We start from the raw sequence: 13,038 nt of genomic DNA, 5'->3' as shown, positions 1-13,038 counted from the left end.
TACATGGGCCACAGAGGAAGTGGAGGCGAAGGGGGCGGTGAACACAGCCTCGCAGAGAACGGTCGGACACTACCTAACCCACAAGATTTTCCGGGGATGCTAGCCACTTATACCTAATATGACCTTGAGAAAACTCCTTGGCCCCTCCAGGTCCTGCCCTGACTCCATCCACTAACTGAAGATAAAATCCCCCCTCCATAATGTCATTGTGACAATTCAATGGGATGGTGACTGTCAAATGCCAAGAAGCGACTGGCACATAGTAGGTGCACAATACATTTTAATTGTTTCTCCTCACTCCTGTATGTTTCTGGAAATGCTTGCCTTGCCTCTTCCATCAACAAAGAAGACTTAAAACCTGTAAGTTCAAAGGGAACAACCTGAGTATCATGGTAGCGGACAGAGGTAGAGAATAGTTCACCCTCCTTCTAACGCCACAACACATCCAAGTGTCTCTTCTGGAGGGATGTTCTGACTGCAGCCATCCTGAGGGTGGAAATCTTTAATGAGGAACAAAACAAAAGTGCTTTATCAGATAGCATTTCAGCTGGTATTTAAAATAAAAACAGAATAAACCTTTTTGGCAGGTTATTCAATCCTTATTTAATGTTGGTTTTAATTAGTTCAGGCTCTAGCTACCTAAATTCAGAGGAAAAAATTAAACCATGCTTGCTTAAAAAAAATGATGTCTAGCTACTAGCAAGCAATTGAAGAGGGCAGGGAGAGGGCATTCTATTTTTTTTCAGCATCTCTTAACTGTTCTTGTTCGACAGGAATTATTTTATTGTCTACAAATTTGTTACAAATTTATGAACCATTTATCCTCTTTCTGTTGCACAGGGAACATTTTCTGGTGGAAGAATTTGAAGAAATTTTTCAAAGCAGACTCTCACGTGGCAGGCGTCCCCCCCCCCCCCCACCGGAGGGCTCCTAGGAGGATGATGCACTCCACAGAACTTTGCAAGAACTCATCACTTGTGTCTGTAGATGTGAGCATAATATTTAGTACGTTTAGAAGTCATCTTCATAATACAATAAATAGGATGAAGCACCATGAGATTAGTCATGCCTATTGACCCATGAAAGTGAAAGAAATGATGTGACCACATAAAAAAAGGGAGAGTAAATAAAGTTCTCTTTATGGATACATTTTTTAAACACTTTACCTTCCATCATTGGTCAAAACACCCCAAAATTATTATTGGTTAATCTCCTTTTCTTAACCACAATTCACTTCTAGCATTCAATAGAGGGCATCGCTACAACCATTATAAACTTCTAGAAGACAAAATATGCGTCCAACAAGCGGATTACACTGTCCTCTTTGGACAGTAATCCCTGTCTGAGTGGTCTAAAACAGGAGAAGAGGATTATATACCCCACGATGGCTTTATTACACAATGAGGTAAATTGAAACATTTCCTTTCGCTTGTAAGTGTCATCTCTCATATGAGCATTGCGGATGGGAATTAGAATGTGATCATTTAGCCGAAGAGTTGCCCTTTTTCTTCTGCAGGATGAAAGCTCTCAAGTCAAGTTCTTAAGCAATGATTAGATACTTTCCGGGTACAGCACCTCTAATTATGCTTTTCAATTCCTGACAGAGTTGATCCAATGAGCATTCAGGGAGTCAACAGGATATCAGCAACATTTCAACGTTTTGGCCCATGGACCCTTTGCAAATTAAAGCAATCTCAAGGGGTGCCTGGGTGGCTCAGTGGGTTAAGTGTCCGACTCTTAATTTTGGCTCTGGTCCTCATCTCAGGGTTGTGAGATCGAGCCCCTCACTGAGCTCCATACTTAGAGGGCAGTCTGCTTAAGATTCTCTCTCTCCCTCTCCCTCTGCTCCCCCACCTGCTCTCTAAATTAATTAATTAAATCTTAAAAAAATAAAGCAATCTCAAAAAGAAATTCTGAATTTTAAAAATCCTCGATGATGAGTAGTGTAAAGAAGACAAGTTACAACCTAAGCTGTTCCTAATCAAATTAAAATATAATATAAAACGAATTATCCTCATATAACATTTAAGAAAATGGTAAATATTCTTTCTTAGAAAATGTCTTGCATATACCATATGGTATCTTGCATATAACATATGGGACAACAGTTAGTGCCAGTGGGTAAGCATTGGGTAAATAGTTGCGAACTGAATGCCCTGAGGATGTTAAATCTACTGTGTACACTAGACCTTCTCGGGGAGCAGCTACTCACCCACATTGCCACCTGTAGGAGCCAGGTAATTTCCACAAGGCAGTGGATGTCTTCTTAACCTCCAGCTGTCAGACCGGATTGAGAATAATGAAGCTTGACAAGACTTGAAGTTGGAAAAGTGTTCATAACAACGGATCTGGGACAAGGGCTGAATCGTAATACAAAAGGTAATATTGTGCGTTGATTGAAAAGGTAGCTAATCTGTGTTCTTCTAGAAAACACGACACTTTGCAGAGAAAATGTGTACCCAACTGACACTAGAGTTGCTGGCTTTGGAAATATATTATTCAATAAACACTGATGTATGTAGAGAATTATACATCGTTTGAAAGATGTTTACTCCTCTGTACCGGGTACGGTGCTCATGCCCGGGACTGCAAAGAGAGACCTGGCTCTCTGACAGCAGCAGTCTCAGGGCCAATGGGTGATCTGGGAGAGCCGTCTCCAGGCCACGGGACCAGGAAAAGCTTTGTAGAGATTACCTCTGGTTCTGTCTCTGGAAACATTGAGACTATGACAGAGTGGGGAGGAGCAGTATTTGAGGTAGGAGGGACAGGGTGGTTATATATATATATATATATATATATATATATATGTATGTATGTATGTATATATATACACACTATATATTAACTTTGTTAATGTTTTTATATACTTATATTTATATACATGTATGGATATCTAAATACATCAAATAATATATAAACATATAAAACTTGATACTTGCTAGATAATATACATTATTTCGAAATATCCATGGGCCAGCTCTGTGAAAAATGTGGTGGTATTTTGATAGGCATTGCATTGAATGTGTAGATTGCTTTAGGTAGCATAGACATTTTTTTAAAATTTTATTATGTTATGTTAGTCACCATACAATACATCATTAGTTTTTGAGGTAGTGATCCACGATCCATTGTTTTCGTAAACACCCAGTGCTCCATGCAGTACGTGCCCTCCTTAATACCCATCACCGGGCAGACCAATCCCCCCTCCCCCCTCCCCTCTAAAACCCTGTTTGTTTCTCAGAGCCCATAGTCTCTCATGGTTCATTTCTCCCTCCAATTCCCGCCCCCCCCCATTTTTCCCTTCCTTCTCCTAATGTCCTCCATGTCATTCCTTATGTTCCACAAACAAGTGAAACCATATGATAATTGACTTTCTCTGCTTGACCTATTTCACTTAGCATAATCTCCTCCAGTCCCATCCATGTTGATGTAAAAGTTGGGTATTCATCCTTCTGATGGCTGAGTAATATTCCATTGTATGTATGGACCACATCTTCTTTATCCATTCATCTGTTGAAGGGCATCTCGGCTCTTTCCACAGTTCGGCTATTGCGGACATTGCTGCTATGGACATTGGGGTGCATATGGCCCTTCTTTTCACTACATCTGTGTCTTTGGGGTAAATACCCAGTAGTGCAATGGTAGCGTAGACATTTTAACTTGTGGAATTTAAGAAACAAAACAGATGAACATAGGGGAAAGGAAGGAAAAATAAAATAAGATGAAAATTGAGAGGGAGGCAAACCACAAGAGATGCTGAACCCCAGGAAACAAACTGAGGGTTGCTGGAGGGGAGAAGGGTGGGGGGATGGGGTAACTGGGTGATGGGCATTAAGGAGGGCACATGATGTGATTACTGTTATATGTTATATACATGCTCTATTATGTTATATACAACTGATGTTATATGCAACTGATGAATCACTGATCTCTACCTCTGAAACTAATAAAAAAAAAAAAACCCATAGGCCATGTACAAAAATGAAAAATATTCTAAGAAGTAACGAATGCTTAGGTCACCTTCTCAGACCACAGTGTAATACAATTACAAACGTATAATTTAAAAAATCAACCATTTGGAAGCAAAACCTATCAGTCCTCTAGCTAATACTTGAGACAATAGGATATCAGAATTGCAAGTATAGGATGCTTATGTAATAATGACAATGGGAACTCTAAAGGTAAAAACCCTAGTCATATGTTCATATGCCTTTTATTATTAAGTCACAAAACTTTAAATACACTTAGTATTCAACTAAAGAACTGAAAGAGGCAGGGAAAAACATGAGGAAAACATAGTAGAGAAATGGATCAAGATAAAAACCAAATAACGGAACTGGAATATATAAAAAAGATATTGATAGGTCCAAGCAATATTCCTATAAAAAACAGTAAAACAAACAAACCTCTAAAAAAATCTAACCAGGGAAAATGATTGACAACAGAAGCACATCATTATGAAGGAGAAAGGGATATACATACAACTCTAATAAATTTTAAGGTATAATATAAGCAACTCTAAGATAAAACATTTTAAAACTTAAATGACACAAATAAACCCAAATCACTTTTAAAAGAAGCTGAAATAATTTTTAAATCTATCAAGGAGCCATCAAAAACTCAAAAACCCAAATAAGTCGAAGGGGAAATCTAAAATCTATCAAGGATCTACTTCCAAAATTTAAAAAACACAGCAATAAAGCCTCTTGCAACAAAAGGATTTGTGAGTGACTTCTATTGAATTCCCAAGAAACAGATAATTCTGATGTGCTTTTAACCATCCAGAGCATTGGAAAGTGTTCCAATTTAATTTTCCAGCATAACAGAGCTACATTAGTTATCTATTACTGCTTAATCAATTAGCCCAAGACTTAGGGGCTTTAACACCAACACTTCTTATCTCACATCTCTGCGAGTCAGGAATTCAAAAGCAATTTGGGTGGGTCGTTCTGTGGCTCAGTCTCTCGTGAAGCTGCAGCCAAGATGTTGGCTGGGGCTCTAGTCCTGGGAAGCCTTCCCTGGCGCTCGGAGGCCCCCTGTTCAAGATGGTTTTCACTTTTCTGGCTCTTCGCTGGTAGCCTCAGCTCCATCAGGCTCTCCATAAGGGTGCTTGAGTGCGTTCATGACAGGGCCGATGGCTTCTAGAATGAGCGATCAGAGAGAGAACAAGGAGGCGGTCTCAGTGACTTGTCGGATGTAGGCTCAGAAGTCACACACTGCCATTTCTGCCTTACTCTATTCCTTCAACAGGAGTCACTGCCCACATTCGAGGGGAGGAGAATTAAGTCTCACATCAGGAAGGAAGGTGCATCAAAGGATTTGTGGATGTATTTTAAAACCAACATGGTCTGTCTTCCAGCCCCAAGTTATTTACATTTCTCCCACATGCAAAATACCCTCACCCCTTCCCTAAATCCTTCCCCAAAGCCCATTTTCCTAGAGCATTAGCTCTAAATCCGGAATGTTGTCCTCTGAGTCAGGTTCAGATCCGATAAGGCTCCTCCCATGCAGTTCCTTAAGACAGCTCCTCAAGGACACTTCCTGTTCTTGGAGACTGTGAACCTGGGACCTGGACAAAGAAGAGCTCTCCAGCCCTCACACGCCCAGCATATAGCAATGGGATGGAAACGTTGCTATTGACACTCTTGTACAAAAGGGGAAAATGGAAGGCACAGAGAAGTCAGCCTACCAATTCTGAAATCCAGCCAGGAAAATGCTGGGAGTTTTGAAAATTAGGACTCAGTTCTACTACTATCTGGGTTGTTGGCTCAATCCTCTGGGCTCTTGGCTCTGCTTTCTGAGTCATCCTTTATTCTTCTATAAAAGGCAACCATGTTTGCAGTCACAAAATTTTCTCAGCTTGCTTCCTGCCAGTGGAACTTTGGGGGTCCTGTTGCCTCTTTTCATTTTGTATTGTCTCTATCCCTTCCAGTCCAGTTGGTGTTATTCTTGCCAAAATACCTTTTTATTTAAGTTTGTAGTTCTCCTACAAATCTTATTGGAGATTTATTCTATTAGACAAAAGCCATAGTCGTAAATATCTTTGAGATAAATCCTGCTCTCCTTGAGCTTCTGCTATGGGAAAACTCCCTTAAGATTCTTGTTTATTAAGATTCTATTTATTAATTGACTACATAATTCTCTGAGGCACCAGATTCCATATTTCTGAGGTCTACCTAAGGATGCTTAGCAATACCCTTGACTTCATCTTGAGGCCATGCTTTCCTAGCAGTGCTCTGAATTTGATCTTTACTTGGCAACCATTTCTTAATTCCAGCATCCTTTGCCATCTGGAGAGACTAAGAAGTTTTGAAAACATGAAATCCTAGCTCCTTTTATGTTTATGATCTTTCTTTAGGTTATTTCTCCTCTCTCATATTTGAGTATAAACAGCAGTAAAAAACTAGACTGCACCTTTCACCACGTGGCCTGGAAATTTCCTTAGCTCGATCATCCAGTTCAGTATTCTACTTTCGACATGACCACAGGCGGCAGTGTTCCTATACAATGATCTACATTGTGTTCACAGTTATATAACTTTCTACCACACTGTAACAGTGATCTCCGTTCCTCCGGCGTTCATAAGATTGTCCTCACTTTCTGTTACGCACTCACCCATCGAAGGCGATCATGCCTCCACAAGCAGCCCCTTTAAGGCTTTTGAAGCTCTCACCAACTCTCCTCAAAGTCTTTCAGCTTCTGCCCGCTGTCCAGTTCCAAAGCCACTCTGACCTTTTCAAAAGCTTTTGTTATGACAGTACTCTACCCTTGGTACCAAATTTTGTATCAACTATGGTTCAGTCAGAGAAGTGGACCACTAGAACATATATAAAGAGACTTGACCCCACCATTCGGGAAATCCGACTCAACAGTCTCTATATGGACAGACTACTGTTTCCATGGCTGCCAGGGGGAGCCTAAGGTCCACCTCGTGGGCACTTGGGAAGAGCAAATGGGTGTAAGTAAAGTGGAGAACAGCGAAGGTGAGCTTGAGTCCATGAGCACAAGACAGCTCAAATCCATGAGGACAAACTAGAACCCTTGTCAGGCTTCCTGCCTTGTCTCTTCCTTTGGGGGAAGCTGGGACCCTGCATCACAAACTTAATCCATCACACTCTGGCCCTGGAGTCACAGGGGCCAAGGAGGATTCAAGGGGGAAAGTAGGGAAGCTGCAAGTCCAGCTGCTGCCCTGTGCCAATGAGGTGAGTCAGCAGATAATGACAATGAGTGTGAGCCGCAAAAGCACTTGCCTGACCTTCCAAGTACACACACACACACACACACACACAAGGCTGCTGCTTCATTTCTACCTTCCAAATCTTATACAAAAATATCTTATGGATTACGTTAGCTCAAAGCATACAAGGAAAAGACTTTTGGAAAACCTGGTTCAACTAGCCAAATTGGTACCAATTAGCCACCAAGTCCTAACACCAACAAAGTATGAAACGAACAGGACACGGTTCCCCAACACAAGACTGTAAACAAATCTCACTGATAAAGGTAAAATTTAAAATTCTCACTACAACATTGACACATGGAATCTGCAAGCGTATTAAATGAATATTAATGCTACTCCATGATCGAGGAAGGTGCATGCAGGAGTGAAATGGTGATTCAATATTAGAAAATTAATGAACATTTTTTTCCCCAACAAATTGACTCCATTATCTCAAAATTGATTTTGAAAAATAAATGAGTGAAAATACATTTGGAAGGCTAAGTTAGCAATAATAGCCAATAACAGAGGTTAAGAGAAGAGCAATGAGAGGAACCCACACTGTAAAATCTCTAAGAAGACAGATTTTTTTTTTCCTTCAAACATTCAGCAGCCATCAGGCACGCCTTGGGCAATACTGAAAACTGTGCTATAACCATCATTCTGGAATCAACGTCGAGAAACCAGCGTGATGTTTGATGCTTTCTGGAACCCAAGGAACAGTCTTTGAAGCCATCGAGCTCAGGTGCTGTCGAGCAAGGTTGTCCATCACGTTTAATTCCATCATTGTCCACCACGATTAATGGTTCCCCACAGATGCAGATGCTCCTCCTCTTGCCTCTCCCCCCCCCTCCCCTCTCTCCCCCCCCCCCCTCCCCTCCCCCCCCCCCCCCCCACCCCATGCTCCCCCCTCCCCTTCTCCATCTCTCCTGTGTCCCTCTCCATTCCGGCATCACCACCATCCCTTACCAGAGCCTTTCTCTCAAGCAGTCTCCTTCACAGCCCTATGGATCCAGCCCCACGTACTTCAACAAGTGAGTGACATTGTGTGTGTGCACCTTCATTTCTTATTTTATAGAAATTTGTCTACATTCTTCTTTTTTAGAATTTCATTCTTGTTTTTTTTTTACAGCGAATGAATCATTGTATTGAAATGAGCCAGGGAGATGTATGCAGCCGCGTCGGCGAGCGTGAGGGATGTCCCCACGGCGCTTCACTTACCATTATTTCCATGACCAGACCTGCTTTGACTTATCCAGACTTGCTTTACATGTGGATTTCCAGGAGCACATCTACAGCCAAAAGCTGCTTCTCTTAAAACCAGTTGATGAGCACAGAGGAATGTATAGAATTGTCGAATCACCATATTGTACCCCTAAAACTAATATAACACTGTATGTTAATTATACCTGAATTTAAAAAGGGGGGGGAAACCCCAGTTGTTCAATAAGTACTCACTATCCTCAAAGGAAGTTCTGTGCTTTGGTGCTCTGCCCCCCACACCCCGCATGTGTCAGGGCAGGAGGGGCGTGGCGAGGAGCAGCATTCTGCATCCAGCGCTGCCACAGACCAGGGAATGGGGTCCCTGCAGCAAGGCATTCCCTGGGTCGTTTGCCTGTGGGCACCGAAGAGGCGAGTTTTGAGTCCAGGTTGTATTAATTCCCAGAACAAAGATGAGAGCAGGAAGTTCTTCCCAAGTGGCCGTCCATGTGGTCCTTTGACTCGAGCCTGCATTTCTACTCTGCTCATGATCGCTATTTCCTGGGAAGGATTCCTCTTCTCCAACATCTTCCACCTTGAAGGATGCTATTTGACCCGTTGATGCATTCACCCACCCACCCATCATTCTGAAAGCACCCATTATGGGCAGAGAGCTAGGCGCTGGGGAGCTATAAAGACAGACCAGCCCCTGGCCCACCCTGATAGGTAGATCCCGCCCTTGGAGGCCAAAACCAGGCAACTTTGTGCCGTCTGTCCTCTAATAACAGAGTGATACACACTCTGGAGCAACCAAATCCTTTTCTCACTGATAAAGACTACCCAGGACTTAGTACCCAGCACAGCTTCCCTGGAGGTTAGGTCTGTTAATACCCTCTGAGGATACAGTTGCAGACTTTCTAGGAGCCCTGCTTTCCTGTTGGGCAGACAGTGCCCTGAATGGTCGGGCAAGTCTCGGGGGGCTATGAGGGAAGGCCGGGTTTGAGATTAGAGACCGTGGGATGCCGGGAAAACTTTGCAGCTTGTGGGACTGAGCTGGTGCATCTGTGCCAGGATCTCCAGGCTGTGGGGGGAGCTCTCTGTGCTGAGCCCACTTGGGGGTGGCTTTCTCTGCAGGATTCTAAACGGCCCCTGAGGTGCTTCTTGACTCAGGGACCACGCCTCCTGAAGGCCTGCTCTATGACCAGACTGAGATGGATCTGCCTGGGGCCCTGCAGGAGACCTTCAGAGGGAAACAGGAGTCAATGCACGCAAGCTCAAACAATGCGGATGTGATGGATCCTGGCAGGCATTGGCCAGGACACCTGTCTACAGGCCAGTCGGAAAAGCCCTCCACCCATGGCTCTATCCAGCCTGCTCTGGGTATCCAGCTGTCATCTGCGCAGGCCTTGAAGCAAGACCCCCTCCAGCTAGCAGATTCTAGGATGGGCAGAGAAAGACCCAGAGCTGGACCTTAACTCAGTTTTTGGTTGAAAAGGCTTTAGACCATGAAGTCCAGAGTATTTCCCTGGACACGCGACCATGAATTTCTGCAAGACCCAAATCAGAAGAGCAGACTCTCCGGCCAGTGTATCCCCCCTGTTTGGTAAGACTCACATAAACTGTCATAGCAGGGCAGGGCTCCATACAGATATGTTTTAGGTTCTGAAATTCATTACTAAGGAGCTTAACAGTTTATTATAAGTTCAGCAAGATAGGTTTGCTGGAGGTTTCCAAAGTCGATATGCTTAGAAGAGAGCTATATACTAAAGATTATGTATTTTAGAAGGTTTTTTTCCTTGTTATTACTCCTGACTCAGGGTTTTGCTGACTTCTTTTTTATACTAGAAACTTAGTGCAGTGGTTTAACTCCTTCAGCCATACTAGCTGTGTGCTTACTGTATAAAGAGCTAGGAACGAGGAACTAAGGGGAGCCCAAGAAAAAGTAACCCAAAGCCAAATCAGAGGAACATCAAGCAGACTTTAAACAAGAGTGGAGCAGGGACGAGCCACTCATCCAGGGGCAGGCTGGACCGGGGGCTAGGCTCAGTTTGAATCACATTTGAAAGGAAGTCAGCGGTGTGGAGTGATGGACAGAAGATAGAAAGGCATGCCAGGGAAGGGAAGGACGGCATGAGCCAGGGTGTGGAGTAGGGCTATGTAGGCATGCAGGAGATGGAGGGACATGCATGAGCCCAAGCCCTGAGCCAGGATCCCCATCTTCCACCCAGAACACAGCAACTGTACCTCTCAGGGCCCTGCTGTGTGCTGCAGGGTTATCAGGCTGTGTGACAACTCGCTGGTCTCAGAAGGCAGGCTGACTCGTTCCTCCGTGAAAACTGAAGGCCTTACGGCTAGCTGGCCCAGCACATGGGTGCAGGAGCTCCGAAGTCCCTTCGGCTTGCCAACTGGCACGCTGTTCCATGCTGGTTGCTGGTCCCACCTGCCCCTAATCTGGCTTGGCTGGCCTCAGTTCCCTATACTCTGCCCTCTATTGGTCAGTCGGGGTCCCACCCTGTGACTCCCATCTACATTTACCCTCTAATTCATCAGACCCACACCCTCTATTTTAGTCCAAGTCTCCCCCCTCCCCCTGCCCCAGAAGCAGAACCTGAGACAGGGAGTTTATCTTGGGAAGTGATCTGTGCACACATAGGAGGTGATGGAGCCAGCCCTCACCTGCCCAGCCTCAGGCACTAGCCCGCGTAAGCCGGGCAGATCACACACGCTGATTGCACACTGCGAGCAGGCTGTGTTTTCCTACACTTTGAATTGCTGATGATAAGAGGTCTCCTTCTGTGATGCTGTGTGTAGGGGCCAAGCCCTGGGAGGAGCGGGGAGGGAGGCTGAAATCCCCACTTGGTCCCAGTTGGGTTTAGAACATCTGTATCACCTCCTGAAAACAACCCAGGGTGGGGGGTGTATTGGCGGGGGGGTAGGAAGAGTGGAGGGTCCAACTTGAAGCTGATTAGATCTGGATTGGAGTGCCAGGTCTACACTTAGCTTTTTCCCTGTCAAGTGCATATAATCTTGTCTACTAACATAGAGAAAGTGTCTAGTGTGCCGAGAAACGTAAAGTGGGCACTCCACAAATGGCCTTTCTATTTTAATAGCTATTTGTTATCAGCGATTTCTAAAACATCTTGCACACATGCGCATGCACACACACACACACACACACAATCACACACACTCCCAAACGCTGCAGCGTTTTCCCAGGAGCGAAGCCGGGAGAGCCGTGGGTCTACTGGGTCTTTAGCAATAGCTCAAAGCCCCTGCCTCTCTCCTGTCGTCTTCATTTACAACGGAAGTGGACTGGAGATGGTTGAACATTCCAGAAACATTCTGCCTCCTCTGTGCAGGGAGCACAAGCCCCTACTGGCCACACCCCAGGGGCGGAGGCGTACTAGGAATTGTTAGGACAGGTGTCTCTCTGGAGTCCAGAAACGTTAACTCGAGCCAAACTTCTTGTGGTCTTTTGATGCATCATGGGGAACGTGTGTGCCCTGCACTAAACACCCAGCATGTTGGCACGTATATGGGAACCGTGGCCACATCCCAGTGAAAAATACAATTAAATGAGAGTTAGGGAAGCCCCCAGGGGTTTCCCATGAGTTCATGAGTATGCAAATACCAACGATGCAGTGCTGGGAGTTATCATGATAATTTGGGGAAAAATCATTGATATGAGACTCAGTGTTTTCAGGACGAGGGGGGCTGGGCTGTCCCAGACCCAGAGACACCTCTGTCTACCAGCCTGGGTCAGGCGTAGGGCGGCGGCGGCCCTGTAAGAGCCTGGTCCCATCTCAGACAACAGAAGACCTGCAGCCAACCCCCCACATCCTGCTAAGGCAAGTGTGTTCCCTGCATCCCCACATCTGAGAAAGGACCCCCAGTTACACACGGCTGCACGGTGACTAGTCACTTTCAGTTATGGGGCGCCGTCACTTAATGCTCTTTGTCAGGCAGAAATGAGAGCAGTGGAGGCAAGGCAGTTCTAAGAGGAGAACTGTTTCTTTAGTGTGACCATGACCTGAAGAACGAGCAGGGAAGACACATGATGGGTTAGCGAGCGCTGGGGGAAGCTCAGCGGGACTAGGCTTCACCCACTAGGGGCGCCGCCCTCCCATCAGCCGCCCGTCAGCGCCCATCCGCAGGGGAAGCTGTCATCTGGTTCAGGGACACTCTGCCCCTGACAAAGGCAAGTGAGGCGTGGGGCACGGTGCTGCACCAGGTCATGGGCCTGGAGAGTCTAACTGAGGAATTCGAACCAGCTGTGAATCCCAGATTTTCCCTAATGAGCTCTAGGATCTTGGCACATAACCTTCCCGGACACAGCTGCCTCCGCTGTAAAGTGGGGTTAATCGTAGCGCCTACTCCCTGGGTGTTGATCTCCAAAGGTAGACAATCACCACGACGGCTGCCATTCATTGTGCCCAGTGCGGACGGGGCACTCCATGTACCTGTCACTTAGACCTCTCAACCGCCACCATGAGGTAGGCGACCAGGGTCATCTCACCACCATAAGTAGCAAACGCCTGGGAGAAGAGCAAACTAAACCCAAAGCAAGCAGAAGGAAGGAGGGAAGGAGAGAAGGAAGGAAGATGAGAGCAGAAATAAAT

Source organism: Neomonachus schauinslandi, chromosome 6, assembly GCF_002201575.2.
Source record: "Neomonachus schauinslandi chromosome 6, ASM220157v2, whole genome shotgun sequence".
NCBI classification, from domain to species: Eukaryota; Metazoa; Chordata; class Mammalia; order Carnivora; family Phocidae; genus Neomonachus; species Neomonachus schauinslandi.
This window is presented reverse-complemented; position numbering follows the sequence as displayed.